At 40.3% G+C, this 20,131-nt stretch overlaps 1 protein-coding gene across 1 annotated transcript in view; it reads left to right on the top strand.

Moving 5' to 3' along the window:
- Nucleotides 1–15,612: 15,612 nt before the first annotated feature.
- LOC104962456 (ryanodine receptor 3-like) overlaps nucleotides 15,613–20,131 on the top strand; it is a 12,220-nt gene continuing 7,701 nt past the window's right edge. Inside the window, exon 1 of the mRNA XM_010790893.1 lies at nucleotides 15,613–15,621. The gene's annotated coding sequence lies outside the window, so the exon portion shown is untranslated. The remainder of the gene's footprint in view (nucleotides 15,622–20,131) is intronic.

The following is a 20,131-nucleotide window of genomic DNA, read 5'->3' as shown; positions in this document are numbered from 1 at the left end:
GTTATTTAGCAGTATACCTGCGCCCTTTTGGCTCCTTTGTTTGGCTTAAGCTACTTTAGTTCTCATTTTGTTGTGCACCTTTTTGTTGTTATTCGTTAAACCCTTTTATAATTATTACCAAAACCATCTGGTGTGTGTTGCCTTCCTCATCCCTAGTGGGTTCGTAACAGCGTTCCATAAGAAAACATCGTTATAACTTAAAATGGCAACAATCCTTGGTACACAGAGTAAGAACCAGAATTTATAAACGGAATCTAAATCAATAGAATCTAAACGCTACCAACCCTGGTTGAACCCTGTCTCTCAGGGCAATTCTCCAGAATGGGTGTCGATGTAATTGGTGCAGCTATGGTTGCGGAGGTTATTGTCATTACAGGTGAGCGTGGGGAGGCATAACTGCTCACAGCAGCGCTCTCAGTGCGTGTGAAGTAGAGCTGGACTGTATGGGGTCCTGCTGCTCACCGTGACCTGTATCTTAATGAGGAGGACAAATCAATACTACGCTGGACAGAGAACACAACAACTACAGCTGCCATAGACAAATGTTATTCCAGTGGCAGTGACCATGAGAGGAGGGCTCAGGACAATTCACATTCAATTAGAACATTTTTAAGTACAATGGAAACACGAATGTGTTACCAACATCTAAATTCTGACTTAATGTTTAACCTTATATATATATATATATATATATATATATATATTGTGTAAATACAAGATGTGTATGTGTGTTTGTATATATACACACACAGGGTTAGGGTGTGTATGCACAGCCTGAGGGGATGCTGGGCAATATCTTATCAATACAGTGAGTTCATTGTGTTTAAGTGGCAGTGAAGGCAATAGACACTGATGGGTGTTCTTTGTGTCAGCTCAGCATTTTGACTGAACATCATGATCAAAATATAATTGTTATTTGTCACACACACACACACACTTTTTTTACCAAATTCTATGTGGGCTGAAATGAATCCCAACGTTTCTCTGAAAGCTCTGCCTTGTTCCAGTATTTGTTCCTGGTGTGCAGCAGAATAAAGTGTCACTCATTAAAACATTTAATGGGTCAACTTTGGTTTCTCTTTAGCAGGAAGGTTGACTGGATACTAAGTTAACTTGAGTGAAACAAATTATGACCTTTTTTCAAAATGATTATATCTATTACTTTTTAAAATAATTATAACACAGTTGTGTAGGGAGATTTAGCCAATAAGCCAAATATTATATTCAAACAGTCGGAATAATATATCATGTCCTTATCTTAATCTTATACAGGGTCACTATTCCTCAAGGACATAACAGTGTAGCCTCTAAGAAAATACATGAGGTGTTATCAGGTTTAGTGGAAAAAGGACTGAGTGAATCGCCTCTGATGCTCTATCAGCCACTAGATTATGTGCTTAGTACAGCAAACCACAACCTATCCCTGGAGCTGTTTCACAATCAACTTATTGACTTTGCACAGCAATCAGAACAAGTTTCACCTTCCAATCGTTGATGCCTATATGCTTGTAAATGTAATTGCTTGGGTAGCCTACGCTGAGGCAATCTTTTACTTATGGAAAGAGTAGTTAAAAGCACCTCGTATTTGAGCAAAATCTTGCGTCTTCTTTTTTCTTTTAAAATAAAACACAAAATAGTCTCACACTAAAATCCAGAGGGACAGAAAGACAAGCTAGAGACAGGGACACATAAACACAAAAGACCTTGGAACATTTATTATGTTTCTTTAAAGATGAGTTCACTGTGAGAAGCAGACAAATAGAGAGTAAAATGACAATGGGCGGGGGGAGACGTCTTAGAGACGCTGCCTTTCAAAATGGAAAAGTCAATTTCAAGTTGAAAAGAACAGTGGCTGTGGGGAAGCGTTGGACTTGACAATTACATGAGTGGTGCGCAAGGCACTGCGCCTCCACTGATAACCCGGCGGATTCTATTAAAACTCCAGCACTCCAAAAGAATGCTCAAACCGAAGAAATTATCACACAGGCACGCACACACAAAACCCTCTGACAACGCCTCTTTTGCTGCAATGTGTGTTATTTAAAGAAGCAGAGACGAAGTGGAGGAGTAATAGAAACTTTCAACTGGATTTACCCAGGAAATATAAGTTACAGACAGAGAATGAAACAAAAAGTCTCATACTGAATGCATAGCCACTGCAGTGCTGCTTACTGTGGTTTCAAAGGCAGCTAATGGCTCGAGGTATAGCCTTGGGGACACAAGCAAAAGCTTCATGGCAAGCATATTGGAGGAAAAGTTCTCTTAAGTACAAGGAGATAGCAATCTGTCAATGACATGCACAAGGACGCTCCTCTGTGTCAGTTCAGTAAGACCCACCACCCAGGATGCTGCTCATATATTAGAGATACAAAGCAGTTTGTGACATTCTTGCCCTTCCTCCCCTCATTTGTCCCATCTTCCTTACTATGAATAACAACTGATATTAAATTACAGAAAACCTTCAACTGAAACTGCTTTTTTTTTAAGATGCTGAAGGGAATAACCTCACATAATGTGTCTCCCTCACCATCTCCCTCCCTCTCTCTCTCTCTCTGACTTTTTCCCCCCTTTTGTTTAGATCGCCGTTCCAAATGAAGAATCCCTCATACACTTGTCCCGCGGCGTGGAATCACGTCAACGCTCCTCTCCTTCTCTCAACAAAATGATTCATTTTTCAATTACGGCGATGAGCGTGTGAAATGAGCTATATAATCAATAGCATAGGTTTGTAAACAGCAGCCACACTCGGGGGGGAAAATGCGTTTTCTTTCTGAAGAAAATACACAGCCTGTGTGTGTGTGGTAAAGATTGCTCATCTGACAACGTTTACAAGGGCAATTTACAGGAAATAAAGAAAAAGGCTGCCTAAAATGAAGGTATCTTTTATAATAAAGCAGGATGAACAAGCAGATACGTATACGAGGAGGACAAAATATCCAACTTCAAGATGTGGAAAATGACCTTAAACTGTGCTTCTTGTTTGCATTATGTCAATATAGGTTTGATTTCTTGGAAACAACTAGATTGTTGTACTGTTTGCGAAGGACGGTGGTAAGTGCCAACACAGTCAAGATGTTTCTGTGAATATCTGCTCACAGCGATGTTCACACATTCACAGGACTGACATCTTTCAATGTACCAGGGACGACCTGTCGATTACAGCAAATTCGCTTCACCTCTGTGTGATAGAACAAAATCATGTAAAGAGCCCAGTTCTTATGTAAAAATGTTCTCTTCGGTGAGTTGATGCTTGCAAGGTTATGTAGTTAAAATGTTTATATGTCTACTTGACACTATCCAACTAAATTTTTTCAACTGTTTGGCCAGTTAAAGTAAGATCACAGAAACTGCCATACATTGATGTGTGTTTTTTTGATAGACTTACAAAGAGCTGAGCGCGGAGCCTCTCGTCCTCAGTGGCGATCCTCTCTCTAATGACAGCCTGCTGGATGCTCCCCTCGGCCGCCGCCCGCTCCACACACAGGATCCTGGACACCTCCCCCTGAACCTGGGACTGGGCATCATCCTGAGCATGGGCCGCTGCACGGGCCTTCTCCGTCTCTACCCTGTGGAGCATCATCATTTTACGTGATTAAAACACAAAATGGAAACAATGTACAAAAACTGCACAAACTAATGTACCTTCAGACTGTACCAATAGTTATAATAATGCATCTCATAGTACAGGAGTACATTATAAACATACTACTCACTATTCGTTCCCCTAAAGGTATCTCTATAATGCATGACTTGCTACTCACATTTTCAGTATAAAAAATGATCCTGTCCACAGCACAGTATTCTGCACTTCAGACATTATGTTGCCTGACAATATGGTGAACCATAAGTCTTCTCTTTGCATGTTACTTATTTTTTATTTTAAATTAAAAACTGAAATTACATAAAACCTAAATGACATAAAGTGATCATGTTGTTAAACACTTGCGGTGAATGGCTTTATGCATGTATATGACAATAGTTGTTGTTTTTCAAGCAGCAGAAATGTTGTGGTAAATGATGAGAACATCAATGTTAACAGCACACCCACATTTCAATGCCTTTATGCTGCAGTCCTGCAGTGTCCCCTAAAATAATGAAAAGGTCACAGGCAATTACAGTGCTAATGAAGCATAGATTAAAGCCTATATACTTGTATATTGATTTTCAACCCTAATGTCAGATTCTTCCTCACATTTGTCTGTGTTATCCCACTGCCTGCAAAGAGGGGGCGTACCACAGAAGGTTGACACATGTTGCATAGTTCAAATCAATTTCAACTATTTTCAATAATTAACATTGAAGAGTAGTTTGACTATAATGACAGACAAGGAATGTACTGTTTTCCACCAAACAATAATCATCAATCCAGTAAGGCAGTGATATAGACAGAGGCAGTACGCTCTCTGCAGACACAGGACCACCATTTGAACCCTGTCACTGGGTTCCTATAGTTGCCTAGCAACGCACTCCCTACTCAGCGACAGTGTGCTTGATTGGAGAAGAGGAGAAACGTCCCTGAGACCCTGAAAGTCTTCCTCTGTGAAGAATCAAACAGTGGTGGCAGCAGAATAAATACAGACCGAGCAGGTGCCGAGTGAATCATGACGGACTGAATGAAGATTCTGAGGATCTTAATAAACTTCTGCCTAAGAAAAAATCTCAAGAGAGCGCTGAGCCATGTCTGATCTTTATGATGACTGTATGATGCCACAGTTAAACCACAATAGTTGTTTTAAAATGATGAATTCATATATTTTTTTAAAGCTTTCAAAAGGTGGGGCATTTTTTGTTTTATTCATGAACAATTAAGTGAAATGCATTTACAGCCTCATCAGGTTTGCACATTGCTCATTATGATAATTTAAGTGCATTATCCTGCTTGTCAAGTGTGTAGTAACCGTCCTAGACACAGCATGTGGCTTTTTCACCTCATGGCTCCATTTCTCTGCATATTACATTTCAAAAATCTCATTCATCTTTTCACTCACCTGTGAATGTACCCAAACTCTAGAGGAGTGAGGAGTCGTGATGGACAGACTTCTCTAACTGATCTCCATGCCATCCCTTTGAGCAGATGACATGTAGGTCTATTAAAAATATGTCTGAAGTCTTAAAGCTACCGTTTGCCCTGCAACGCCACTAACTGTCAGAGAGCAAGACGAGACGGGGAGACAGAGAAAAAGACAGGAGAGGAGAGAGAGGAACGGAGCGAGAGTGAGTGGTGGCGACATGACATGTTTGGCCCTGAGGAAGTGAAGCAAAAAGGGAGTGAGGCAGAGAGTGGGAGAAAGAGATGGAGGGAGACGGAGAGAGACCAGCCATGTCCAGTCTCACAGTCCACTGGGCTGCACACGTCAGCACACTCCATTCATCATCGGGTTTCCAACTCACGCACACATCGACACACACAGGGAGCCTCCTAATGGCCTTTTACATTCACCATTTCCCCACAATCAACGCCTGCCTGCCTACACTGCTAATGCACCTAAGCTACATTTACTCTAGAAGCTTAAGCTGTTGCTACATAATAGAAAAGTGACAGCATGCAGGGTTTCCAAGAAATCGACTTTTTGGGTGGTACCCAGGGGCCAGTGTTAGAAAAAGTACTTAAAAAGCACTGTTGGTAAAAAATGTTTTATCAAAGCAATTTTATATAAACTGTACCTGATGAAACTTTCTTACAAAAACTTTGTCTGAACTCATTCAATTATTTATTGTTCACATTCTGAAAGTGTGCAGATGTTAAGGAATACCAGCATTCTCCTATGCACCTGTCAGCTGCACAGACATCAGGAGTGCAAAAGACCTTTTTGTTTACCCGTTTTGGTACGGAAAACTATGATAGTGAATCAGAATTATATTGCGCAAAGTCAAAACTACAAATAAAAAAGGTATATTCACTGACAAAGCATTAAGGCATTTTGCCAAATTACAAAAGAAAAAATTACGCAATTGCCATGATTTTGTTGGAAGTTTAAAAAACACTCAGTATTCTGTTGGGGGAAAACTAATATTAGTTTTCATTATTACATAAAAGTAAACCGAATTCTCTCAAATGTGACTTGAAGCTAAATCCTGGACAGATGCAAGAAAGGTGGCCAAGGAAATAGACAGCCTTGCAAAAAAAAAAGTCCCTCGACTGACTTCCTCACAAGTGGTAACCCAAGCAAAGACTGCTATCACTAGCTGGATGCTATCTGTCTGCTTCACCCCTATTGCTTTCCAGTCATTATTGCCCTGTCCTTGGGATATTGGACGCATTTTTCATTCCACTGTAGAAGATTGGCACTCGGGGAAAAGGGGGGCTTTGAGGTAGTGAAAGGAGAGTGGAGTCTGACACAGAGAGGAAAAAGACAGCAGAAAAAAAGGTCATGTTTTGGGAGGGTAAGTGGATGATGCTTGGCCTGGACCTGGAGAAAAAGAGAGAGAGAGAGAGAGAGAGAGAGAGAGAGGATATTTTTGGCCCAGTAACCTGTGTATTTTGAAGGCGCAGTGAATCAAGCCTTACAAACGGAAAGATGGAAAGATAAAACCGGTGAGGCGGCATTAATTCGAAAAGGAGTTGAGTACGAGTGGGCCAGGCTGTGTCGGTCTACCAAGAAAGGTGACTCACTATTCAGGCAATGACCATGAACAGAAGTACTCGGGAACATTTCTGTTATTTTTTGAGTAGTACTTAATAAACCTGAAAGAGATTAGATCTGTGGCCAGTTATATGAAACATTTATAGGATGAGTAGCTGAGATGCTGCAACCTAAGTCAGGGTAATCTCTCTGTGTGTGTGTGTGTGTGCGTGCGTGCGTGCGTGTTTCCAACAGCACACGTACTGAAAGAAAATGTTCATAACGAGCAACCCTGCAACAGGTGGTACAAATCCATGAGGGTCGTCATCACCTGTTACTCCACAGAGAATCCTTTCAAGTATCATTGCCTTTGCAGAAATATAACAATAACAGAAATCACAAATGCATGCCTTCTTCCTTCCCCTCCGTTAGCTCTCTACCTTCTGTCTGTTGCTCAGCTCTGCCCTCATTAATGCGTCCTGTTGTATACCTGTCATCCACACGAGATGCGTCTCAATAACGTCTGCCTGTCTGGATGTATGTATTCTGACCCACCAGCAAATCAGTGCAGACTCCAAGTGCCTTGAAACAAAGGCATTTAAAGGCCCAATGCAATATTGATGTTGGGAATAATGTAGCTGAATGCTGCCTATGAATATTTTATGGGGCTAAGCACTCTCTCTCACACACATGCACATAAACACACACCATGTGACTGTGGGTGCTCTGAAATGCTGGGACACAGTTTTAATTAAGTGCATGGGAAACAAAGAGCTGTGCGATGATAAGATTCATTTAGAAGAGCTCCCATTCTGCAGAAGGAACATAAAAGCCATTTTGTACTCCCCCTCTACTTCGCCCACAAGCATGAAGAGATAACCGTAATGTTCTTAGTGCGACGATCAAGCACACTGTCGAAAGAGAAAATGATTGTCACTCTAACCTCTGCTGTTGTCACTTCTAATATCGTACCTAGTGCACAAAGCTCAAACTCCCAACCTAAAGCCATTCAACACTAAAAGAGGCAGAGCACAAAGTCCATCTACTTGATGGGGAATACATTCATAGGCCTGATGGTTATCATTCTGTACAGCTACCAGAGTTTCTTATGGTGCTTAAACACTGTGATTATAATATAATTGACTTGAAGTTTGTATTGAACTACCTCCAACTGATTCCATCTGTTCTGTATTAGACTAGCTCGAGGAATACACAAAACAAAGATGGTATATTTGCTAGGAGATTGGACGGAGTCAATAACCATAAATGTTCTACTGAATAGGTCAGCAGGAGGCTACAGTAAAAAATCTGATATTTCTTAAAACAGTATATTTACAGTTCATGACTGTTACTCTTTCACGAAAAATGGCCTTATACACTGGGGATAGGAGCACTTCTACATCGATATGAAGAGGTTTACATGAAGCCAGAAGCATCAAATGGAAAAAAAAAGGCATTAAATCTACTTCCAGGTAGTGAAAACACTCATGATCACATCACACAAAATGACAGCACAAACATCCCAAGACAATAAGGCAGCACACAAGAATGCACAATGTGTAAAATATTCTCACTGCTGAAGCCTGGGGGCTCGAAGGTTTCATGTGTGTTTGTGTGCATGATGGTTATTGTAAAACACATTAAGCATATATGGTATTTAGTGTAGTTAATATGCTTGTTTGTACACATGGCACAAATAACTGTTCTTGCAATAGTTGTTTCCAGGTGTTTGCTCACAGGTTTTGCTTGGTTGCTAAGGTGTAACCAAATGTGCAATAGCTGGTGCTAAAATTATATATATTGTAAATACATGATGTTAACCTGTTAAGCCCCAAGGTCCCCACCGGCGGGTACTTTTCTAAATTTTTTTCACGACACTGTGTCTCAGGGGATCTTAATATTTAAGAACCTATTAATGTGTTATACCAGATTAACGGGAATAATCTCAGCTAACTGAAACAAACGATTTTTACCAAAACAAAACACAAGTCTCATAAGAAGCACCTAAATTAACCCTGAGCGAAAAATGCTAACCTATTACTGCACCGATAATCACTCCTAGCTCCCTTATTANAGCAACAAAGTTCAGTCAAAACATTGACAACTAAATTGGAGAAGCCGCTTGCCAGCTGGGGGGGCAGCATATGCACCACCACCCCTCGCCCTTCATGATCAAGCGGCTTCTCCAATTTAGTTGTCAATGTTTTGACTGAACTTTGTTGCTGTTGTTACGAACCCACTAGGGATGAGGAAGGCAACACACACCAGAATCGAATTGTTAATAATTATAATAGGGTTTAATGTAATAACAAACAAATGTACAACCAAATGAGAGCACATATAGCCTAAGCCAAACTAAAGAGCCAAAAGGGCACAGGTAAACTGCCAATAACAGGAGGACTCTAAAAGTGAGCCTAATTCCACACCTGAAATCCCTATCAATCACTACTAATCACTACTAAAGGAAGGAGGCCGCAGGGAAATGCAGCTAACACAGGGAAACCAAAACACGTTACTCTAACACCTATCTCAATACGCTACTCTAAACACATATATAAACACGCTAACACACAACACTAAACACGGATCACACAAGTTCTAACAAGTCTAACGTGTCCACGACACAGGAGCCAAATGAGTGAGGCGTCTGATCGCAGCAGAGCCTCCCGAGTGATAGGTGTCCCCAGGCTTTGTAGTCATCTCCGGAAGGTGTGCGCTGGGGCTGCACGGGGATTGGAGTGCGTCGAGCCCGGCGTGCTCCAATCAGTGTCCTCGGAGGCGGACCAGGAGATGGCAGCCAATGACGTTGGGGCAACTACACAGCTAATTGACATACATATACAGCAAAACAGAATTTCCAGGACCGGAGAGGCGACAGCCGTCACAAACGCAAAACCCATTGAATTTCGGAATATATTAGGAAGCTAATAATAGTCATTTGTCATAAATTACAGGGCTGTTCTCGACTTAAGAATTGAATTACAGTTTCTTTAGTAAAAGTGTATTTAATTTTTTTTGCAAATGACAAAAAGAAATCCAAGTTCTTAAAGACCAAAACAATCAATTAGTCAATTAAGGGGTAGCCCATAATAATATATATATTTATATATATATACCTGTGTATATAGTAAAATAAAAAAATGTGAGCAATGTAACTATTCTCTTCCTTGTCATGCGCTCTGTATCTTCATATAAACTGGTATAGTATGGTAGTTCTGACCAATTGTCAACTTCCCAACCTCTAAATTAAGTTTAGTAGCTAGTATAAGAAGAATTATGTCCTGTAGCAAACCATTTTGGGCATCGAAACATGTTGTATATTGTTACATAGTGTGTTTAAAGTGTAGTTGGGGCTCCAGATGGTTGGTACCCCCTGCTGGGAGTGCTTGTCCTTCAGGCTTTTCCAACACTAGTCCCTCGCTGTCAAGCTGAGTGCCAGCCACCAAGTCTACCAGTAATTGAAACTTCACAGCAGTGTAGGGAGGGGTGTGTGTTGTCATTGTTGTTGTTGTTGTTGTTGTTGATGGGTTCCTGGGGTTCTGTTGTCTGGGGGGAACATTTTCAGTGTTAACACTCACATGTGTTCTGCCACTCAGGGGTAACGCAAAATAAGGAAAGGGAACAGTGGCATAAACAAGTGGTCCATGTTCCTGTTGGAATACAGCAGTATATTTAAGTGTTCTGCTTATACTAATGCATGGTGTTTTCAGCTTTCCTTGATCTGCATTTGGGAGGGAAAAAAACCGACATAGGAACTTTTTGCAGTATTAACTTATAAGCCTTTGAAGATCCACAGTTGTTGGAACATTGTATTAGTAATTCTTCATTTGACTAGTAATGCTGGTTATGCCTGTCTGTCCAGAGCAGGAGAAAAAGCTTCACTTACTGGCCAAAGATGTAAATCTGGTCATTCCACATTGAAAAGAGAAATGCACACTTACCACTGCGTTGTTTTGTCACCAATATTGCAACCTGGTAAAGGCAGACAGTATCTTCTCATGCTGTGGTTATTCAGAATCATTCCTGGATGATTGTGATTTAATAAGCAGGCGGCATGGTGTGGAAGAACTCTGATTGTTGGCTTTATGTGGTCAAGATGGCCTCATCAAGGAGTTACTGAGTAGACTCATTACACACAAATAAACCCTTAATTAGAGAACATCCATTAGAGCTTAATTTATTTGAAAGACTAATTAGGGAATAGGTGATTCTTTGCAGTGGATACTTGCTGCAGTCAGAGCAGAAAAGACCAGTGAATGAATGATCTAAATGTATATATAATCTAGTCTTTATGGACTGACAAATGATGAGTTTTGACAGAGAGATATACTAGCTAGCACATGGCATATTACTCTCTTATTCACAGTCTACAGCCATCTGTCAGTAAACACATCTGTGTTTTAATGAAATCACACGCTCCCACCATCCCCTCTTTGGATTTTTGACGACTCTGCTTTCTGTGGAGCCGAACTGGCCCAGTGGCCAATCAATCACTGGCCACAGCATTTCACCGAGACACAGGCTAACCCCCTAGGCAGACTTTTCGATCAAACCCATAGTCATCAATCTTTCCGAGCTCAGCACACTGGCCCAGGTGGGGTCTACCTGGTGGCAATGGTTTTGTCTACTGTTGGTAAAAGGTTTAAACCCTCAGATCTTACATTTACATGTTAAGCCCTAACTCTGATTGAAAGACAAAAGGCAACAGTATAAAGCATAACAAATATGCAACTGAAACTTAAAAGCAGAGTGTTAAATAGTTTTTGGGTTTTCCGTGCATGTATTCTATTGGCTGTGGCAGATAAAAAATGTACCCAACCACCATGGCACATAGGTTTACATTAAATTGGGAATATAATAATAATTGGACTGGGACCATGATATATTTCATATTTCTGCTGTATTGTACTAATTATCCAGTGTTTTAATTCTAAACTGTAGATTTCAGAAATAGCGAACAAAAACAATGAATTCTCAAGTCAAGTGACCTGCCACAGCAAATAAGGAAAGCCACATTTCATAAATAAAACTTAAAATATAGCTGGTAAGATACAGGTGAAGAACCCAACCTTTCTGACAGGAAATGTGTAGCCATAATTCTTAAATGATACAGTAAAAACATCCGAAAACATGAGTGGTCAGGTTTGGTCTGATTGAAACAACAAGCAGCTGTTAAACTACAACGCAATGTTAGATCACAGCAGGATAGGGTTTGGGAAAAGCCTGATGTCTCCACTAGTTGGCAGTGCAAGCAGGATTATTAGTCTGAGATCCGTTGTCCTTAAACAGGTTATCAAATTCATAAGTACGGTAGCTCATACAAAACACACAATACAAAAAGGATAGAAGCAGATCAACGACCCTTTGGGATGTAGCAGCTCCTCCCCCACCCATACCCCGGAAACAGATCATAATTGAAGATGTTATCGACCTGTTTACAAAAAATATCAATAGAATGAAACCCTAAGCAGCATTTATAAACATTAATACAGGAATTTGTTTCATGTGTAGGTGAAAGGCTAAGCGCAGAATAAAACAGAATATCAAATGCGTTGTTTACCTATCAACCTTGTAGTTTATCATGCTTTTGTTACTCCCTCTGTTTCCATCATCAAATCTCTCTCTCTCTCACTCATACACTCACAGCAACACGCATATATTATACAAGTAGCTCATTTGATATTCCAGCGTTTTTCCACTACCTCTGCCTTCACAGCAACAGTGTTTGTTGGCTCTCTGCAGTGCACACACTCCGTGTCCATCCTGTCAAAGCTCCTGGAGAAAATCAGTGCCTACCCTTTCCTTAAACTGTGTTCCATTTGATGCTTGGCTGGCTTGAAAATGACTTTGGGTAAAGCTCAATATTTTTAATGCAGCAAGCCCCCCTCTGCTTGCCCTGGTACTCCTCTCCCCTCCACCCCTTCAAAAACTGCAGTCTCCAGCAAATGTCCTGCCTTGATTTTTATAAATCTTATGTTGCTGTTGCATTTTAGATATGGCCGACTGGACTCTGCTGATAATGGGCTGACAATTTAATTTCCAAGGTATTAAAGGAGACTTGCTGGGTTTTGAATTGGTGCCTGTTGGTGGTATTTAAAAAAAAATATAGAGGGAAATGAAAAAAATGTATTTTACTCTAAACGTATTGCTTTTTTCTCCACATCACAGAGTACAAAGAAGATTGGGGGGAGAAAAGGTCCTCACGTCTTTTACTTTTGAATGAGATAACAAGAGGTAGTGGTACACGGTGATTTACATATATTGTGGATATGTTCAGCTCACCAAGGACAAATTGCATCCTATCTTTGACTCCAGTTTTCTGTGCTGTTGCAAGCATAACCCCTGCCAGGCTTGATGTAACTGGATTTAAATTTGATTTGTATGACGTTGGAAATGATTTGTCAGGTGTTTTTTGCTCAGTGCATGTGTTACGGAAGAAGAAGGGTGATGTGGCATGAATCACAGACCCCCTAATACCCTCATCTCAAGGTGGTCTTCCAGTTTGTAAATAATGTTTTTTGATACCTAGTATTATTTGGATGGAGATAATCAAAAGTCTGCAAACGTTGAAGAGAAAAAGAGCCATTGCACACTTGTGTATGTTGGAATTTGGGATGAAATAGGCAATTTCGGCTTTGAACGTTCTTGTAACCTTGTTTACCCTCTCATCAAAATAATCTTACCACATAGAGAGCAGTCTTATGGATAAACTCTTAAATGTGCTGCCTTTTACCAGTCTAATTTCATATTCCCCTCAGATGCTCCATAACTGTTTACAGCCCTTGAGAAGTCATGCAGTACCTCTATTTACTTGCTTTACTGTTTGAATGCAAAATCATAAACCTTCAATCAAGAGTGTAATATGATATACTCTGTGTGTTTATTTATCTCTTTATATGTGCCTGGATTTTGACTTACTGTAGTAGACCTAATAGTAAAACAGAATATGGCCCTCCTGCTCTTCAGCATTATTAGACTTTTATTGACTGGCCCAGAGGGGGAGCTACGATTAGAGATCTGACAGTAATAGGGCAGAGGGGGAAATGCTTCAGTCACTCTAATATATCATATTAAGTTGGGACCTTACAAACTATAAACCCTTGTCAATGACAAGTTATAGCCACTGAAAGAGTAAACATGACAATCAGCTTTACAGTTTACTTCCTCTTTCGAAAAGGTAATGTTTGTAAAGAGTTCAAAACAGAGGCATGTTTTGTCCTTGATTTGTGTTGATCCTTGTCAATGAGTTCTAAGTTAATGAGCAGATGTTCTGTCTGCACTGATACCCTTTGGATATGTCCTACTGACTGTGTTCTGTACATACCAGTATCCACTTTTCTAGTCTTGGAGGCTGTCCACTCAACCGTCCTCTACAGGTTGGCGTCCTACTTCACCCCCCGCCCAGGGTGTGGTGCCCACTCACCGTGCCAGTATTAGGGTTAGACAGGAGGTCAGGCTCTAATTGGCAGGGCCCGTGGCTGGCACTCTACGCCAGGCCCTTACCCTGTCCGCTAATTGGCACATCGAGCATCCAGCAGCGAGGCCGGGATACAGCGGTGTTTCGATTGATGGATGGACACTGATGTCAGGAAAACTTTTTTCTGACAAGAGCACTTTTACCGTCAATTTACCATCTCTGACTCAATGGGCGGTGGATGCATTTACGTATGTATCTATCCTCATTTGTTATCAACATTTCAGAAAGCTGACTAAAATAGTCTTATTGTTCGCTCTGCTCCTGTTCCACTTTATCTGTAGCAGTGAATGCTTTTGGCTTCTGCACACATTAACGACTCACACTGGCTCATCTCACAACATTAATGATCATTTAATGGGTTTAATAGTGAGCCTTAACAAGTTCGAACTGATTTCAACACAATTTGATGTTTTTTCAAGGTTTTAGGGTCAGAGCTGTTGGTGCTGTAGAGTTATGAGGGTGCTGCTAAGGTGTTAATCTGTTTGTTTTTTTCACCAATTTCAATGATTTGAACTTAGTCACAACCTCTTTGCAGACTGCAATTTTTGAAATATTTCTTATCCACTGGTGCTAGTTATCCACTGGTTTTAGCCAAGACTAAATTGGCCAGATATATAAATGTTAGATAAGCAAGCATCCTGAGTTAACTTGGTGAAAGCATTGTATGTGTGCGCTCCATGCAGTAGATATGTTGGATGTGTAATATGACAGGTATTTTCTCCTGAGCTTGTCCCCTTCTCTTTTCTTGGTCTTTCTCTGTGTTTTCCCTCTTGGCTCTGACAGGAGAGTGGTATTAATGAGGTTCTATAGTAGCGAACATTCGGCTCAGCTAATGGTGCCTGAGGTGGAGATTTTGATTGAACGATGGAAAGAACTTCAACATATGGAGGGAGCGAAGACGAGAGGGGAGTTGAGAGGCAAGAAATCTGGATGAGATATTGAAGCAGCGAAAGAATGGAGAGTGGATAAAAGATAGGGGAATAAATAGAGAGTAGACACGAGAGAAAGAAATATTGATTCACATTCCAGTTTTCAAAACAAGTCTACAAAGTCCAATTAGGAAACAAACCAATCCAAAACAACATTTCAAACTACGTAAAAAGAGTGGGTTTAAAGAATAGGAGGAGAAGAATATCGACAACATAGCACGGTATCTGCAAATAGGGATTCTTTCTTAATCCGATATGACGTGTGGGTGGAGAGGATAATGAAGCTTACAAGTCATATATACAGTGGGGCAAAAAAGTATTTAGTCAGCCACCAATTGTGCAAGTTCTCCCACTTAAAAAGATGAGAGGCCTGTAATGTTCATCCTAGGTACACTTCAACTATGAGAGACAGAATGGGGGGAAAGAATCCAGGAAATCACATTGTAGGATTTTTAATGAATTAATTGGTAAATTCCTCGGTAAAATAAGTATTTGGTCACCTACAAACAAACAAGATTTCTGGCTCTCACAGACCTGTAACTTCTTCTTTAAGAGCCTCCTCTGTCCTCAACTTGTTAACTGTATTAATGGCACCTGTTTGAACTCGTTATCAGTATAAAAGACACCTGTCCACAACCTCAAACAGTCACACTCCAAACTCCACTATGGCCAAGACCAAAGAGCGGTCAAAGGACACCAGAAACAAAATTGTAGACCTGCACCAGGCTGGGAAGACTGAATCTGCAATAGTTAAGCAGCTTGGTGTGAAGAAATCAACTGTGGGAGCAATTATTAGAAAATGGAAGACATACAAGACCACTGATAATCTCCCTCGATCTGGGGCTCCACGCAAGATCTCACCCCGTGGGGTCAAAATGATCACAAGACCCCTCGGGTCGCTCTAGTGCCCTATAAGCGCTGGTTTCTTCGGTCTACGGGGATGCTGCAAAGAAAGCTGGAGGTGTTGTGCTGCAGGTTGTACCGGACGTGGGACTAGGACCTCTCCGAGGTTTTCTGGGAAGTTAGACGTCGTACTACTTGCGGATGTAGTTCCGACGCCGGAGGTTCTCGATTACCACTTAATATGGCGTGTGAAAATTCTCGTAAGTAGACCGAATTGTAATCGACGAAAAAGTCTCAAGGAAATAATTTGTCAAGATTGGGTCTGATCCGGATCACTGTTACGAGGTTGACGAAAATTACCCTTGGCTTGATATATCAGGTTCTTTTAAACTTCTATTTTTCTCCTACTGATCTACTAGCTATGTATCCATGAAATAAATGAGGGTTTAACTCATAAAACGTGTCGTTCGTCACAGTTCGTAATGGTTCGAGTTTATCCGCTTACAATTACCGTTTAAGTTTAATCGTCGTTCGTCCCCACCCAATGGTCAATGTACTTTTCCGTTATATAGGGACCGGACTAGATTTACCTAATGTGCTTCATATTGTCTTTTATACTCAAAGATGTTATATGTAAGAGTGATTCGGATGTCTTTGACAATATCTTATAGATGTCTGCGTTGTTGCATCATCGTAATGGTCTAAATCTGTTGCTAGCCATTCACCCCATACCATTAAATAAAGTCTTTGTGAAAAACGAAATAATAAGGTACTATACGAGACAGTTAGTAGGGCTATCGTTACTTCTTATCTTTACCGAAACCTGTTATTTATATTATGTTAAAACGTAGACACCTTCGGCGAATCGCGGACATTTTCGTGCTGGTCTAGTAAAATCGGCCGGGCGATTCGTTGACCGACGCGATGGACGGACAGTCGGAAGGTAGACCGGTGTTTGAATAGGGCCGGGAGTAAGCCAGTACGACGCGGGTAGAGCACACACAACCTCCTCCCGCGAAATTCCTCCCGCTGAACAGAAAGGCCGACACATCAAAGTTTAAATCGCGTGAGCCGTCGGACAAAGAGTTTTCAATGCAATGGGGTTGGAAAATTTTACAGTGTCTGGGAGTATTATTCATGTATCCCGTATTATTACAGAGCGGGATAGTTTTTCCCTCAAGTGATAGTTTCTCCGCTCTCTCAAAATTTCACCGTGTGAACATGACATTGTTTGTATTTACATTAACCTTATATTAATGTTAACTATCTTGTCTTGTATAGTTCTAGTAAGCGATTATATGCTTACTATTCATCTATCCACTTTTACTAGGGCCTCTATTTTTCCTAGACCCCCGCGCGACTGTAAAATCGATACAGGAGGGGGAGAGTGGTAACTCCCATAGATAGTGATTTCGGGTGAGAGACCAGTTTTCATAAAATTTTTCTTTTAGTACAGGCAATACAAGTTCTATTCATCCGATTGGCATTTTACTAACAGGTGTATAATTGGTATTCAGTTCCTATAACAAAGTCCCCGGATGTGCAATATGGTATCGCGTAAGAGGCGTAAATATACAAATTACGCTGGAAGTGAGAGTTACATCACACGAAAAATCTTCAAAAATTGAGTGATGTCTTTCATTTCCGACTGACCTCAAAACACAAACGTGTGTACTAGAAACGTGAAAATTCGATTTCATAAAAACGATTTCGCAGAGAGACCTCTCTAAGTCAATTGTAAACGATCGTATATATCTAGTTGTCAAATGGGAATGCTCAACCTGTGGGAGTACATTGCCAAGTTGTTAGTTTATGAACGTCGGCCAAACGCCCTCTACTCAGACTCTCTCAGAAAAAGAAACATTTATGCCATGTGGGCGTCATAACTTGATGCTGCTGATTGTAAATAAAATTCGGTCGTCATATGCGAAATTTTGAAGTGTTTGGAAGTGAAACGCAGTCGCACACAATCGTCAAACGCTAGATCAACTTGACGAAATCGCGAAGTTGTTTTACTTCCGAAAGCTCTGATCATTGTGGTCCCGTTCCTTTCTCGACGGTTTCGGGTTGTGTGAGAACATGACTTTCGCTCTCTTTTTACACAAAACTGAATCGTTTTCGTTACTTGTTTACCTATGTTTCTAATCTTCAATGGGTGACTTAAAGTCTCCTGGACTCAGCTCCTGTATTCTTTCTTCTATCAAATTTTTTTTTTTTCTTACAACCCCTATTGCGAAAGTACAATATAGTCGTAAACTTTCGACTAAGTTTATATTTAGGTTGTGAGCTAATACGATTGTCGACAAAGACTGGTCACATTATTTTGTAAAGAAAAGAAAAAAAAAAAAAAAAAAAAAAAAAATATATCAAGAAAATTGGACAAAGATAAGGATTACGAGAACATAAACACAAAGAATCTATACAATACGATACTTACGACGCCAAAAGAAAATTATAAAAAAAGTAATACACATTATAAATTTTCACAATGTAGAATACTTGTAGACGCTATGTTTTTTCCGAGATTTACGATTGCAGTCATTACTGTGACAACGCGAAAAATCCAATAACATAAATGGACTACGGATTGAGACGGACAACAACGCACAAAACGGTCCATAAATACGAGTAGCGAGTTAATCATCAACAGAACGAAAGACGCACTATACTTGAATAAGGAGAAAACTTTATAAGGTCGAAGAAAGGAACGAGAATAAACGGTAAACGTGGGACAACCGCTCAGAGGGTCAGAAAGTCGTTTACAGGGTCACCGCCAGACACCTTTTGATAAAAACACCCAAGGAACAAAATAGCGAACTGATTATGAGCAACAATATAGAATCCAGCAAGCCCCCTAGGAAGAGGGGCGCTTCTGTAAAAAACTCCATATAACTAGGGAATTTATCAAACAAATAGATAGAAGACTACGATTAATTATCTACTATTAGAAAGATCACACCGAACCGAATACTTAAGAGGAATTTGACACGATAAATGAACACAATGTCATACGAGGTGTCGCTATAATAGACGGATCTATCGTGACACCGAAACCTAAATGTAGATATATTACTTCAATACTAAAAGCGTAAAATACACGACACACAACACACACCACAACACACACACACACAGAAATAGAAATAGAATAAATTGAATGAAAAAAACAATGAATAAAAAATGAATGGGAGGGCTAAAAGCGCCTACACTGAGAAAGGCTAAAAGTCAACGGGCAGAGGTCCCAAGGACGGCCAGTATAAAGACTGTTAAAAACTAGACAAAAGGAGCTGAAACTTATAGTCGATGTGGTACAAAACAAAGGAAACAAAATACCACACACGCAAGAGAAAATCGGTCGCACGGCGTTAGAGTATAACAGACATACTACTCACTCCTTCTACTTATCTAGAACCATTGTATCTTAACTAGATTGAGCATGGGGACCGACAAAGAAGTGAGAAAAAAAGCCAAAAGAGACATATAGAAATATGTACGCAGGTCGATGAACAGTATGTCGCGCCGTTTTATCGACAAAAATAAATCAGTCAGAGAGTTGATTAACACGTTCAAGAGAGAGGTGCAATTTTTCTACAACTGCTCCGAGACAATTAAACAAGTAGGATTCCATGTGAATTATACTCTCTGTACTAATACGCACTATACTAGGTCCCATATTATGAAATCACATACACAAGAGCCATTAACACCAAGGATAGAACAAAAAAGACACAGACAAGGAAGATATTCTCAAGAGAGGAGACAGGAAAGAACAAAACAAAAATTAACACAATTGAGCAATAGTCATACAAAGAAGAGATATTAGAACAAGAAGTTTTTGAAAACGAGTTACGAGTTTCTCGACAGTATTACATGATATGCATATAACACAGACAGAAAGCAGACCCTACAGAACATATACAAACACAATCGTCGACACACATTCTTTAACACCCTACGTATAATAATTTTTACCTCTTAGACATATTAGAGGAGCTAGACACACACAAAAATAGAGTGACAACAAGAGATAAATAGAATTTGCCACATTGTAGGTCTTGGTGTGCCCACCTTAGGAAACTGGACCCTGGGTTTCATTGTTTCCGGATAGTAGTCAATTGTTTGATCGGCGGTCCCTGACTTTAGAAGTCAAGATCTGCAGGGGACGACTTCGGTCACTGTACCAGGTCGGACAGACTTCAAACGATCTCTCGAAATCTACTAGGTCTTTCTCCTCAACCCTCTTACAGTATACCAGTCTACTTTGGTTTTATCTTGAAAAAACCATTTTTGATGTTGAAATCCTACACCAAGACCACTAC

This window comes from Notothenia coriiceps, unplaced genomic scaffold (assembly GCF_000735185.1).
Source record: "Notothenia coriiceps isolate Sejong01 unplaced genomic scaffold, NC01 NC01_scaffold00034824, whole genome shotgun sequence".
NCBI classification, from domain to species: domain Eukaryota; kingdom Metazoa; phylum Chordata; class Actinopteri; order Perciformes; family Nototheniidae; genus Notothenia; species Notothenia coriiceps.
This window is presented reverse-complemented; position numbering and strand designations above follow the sequence as displayed.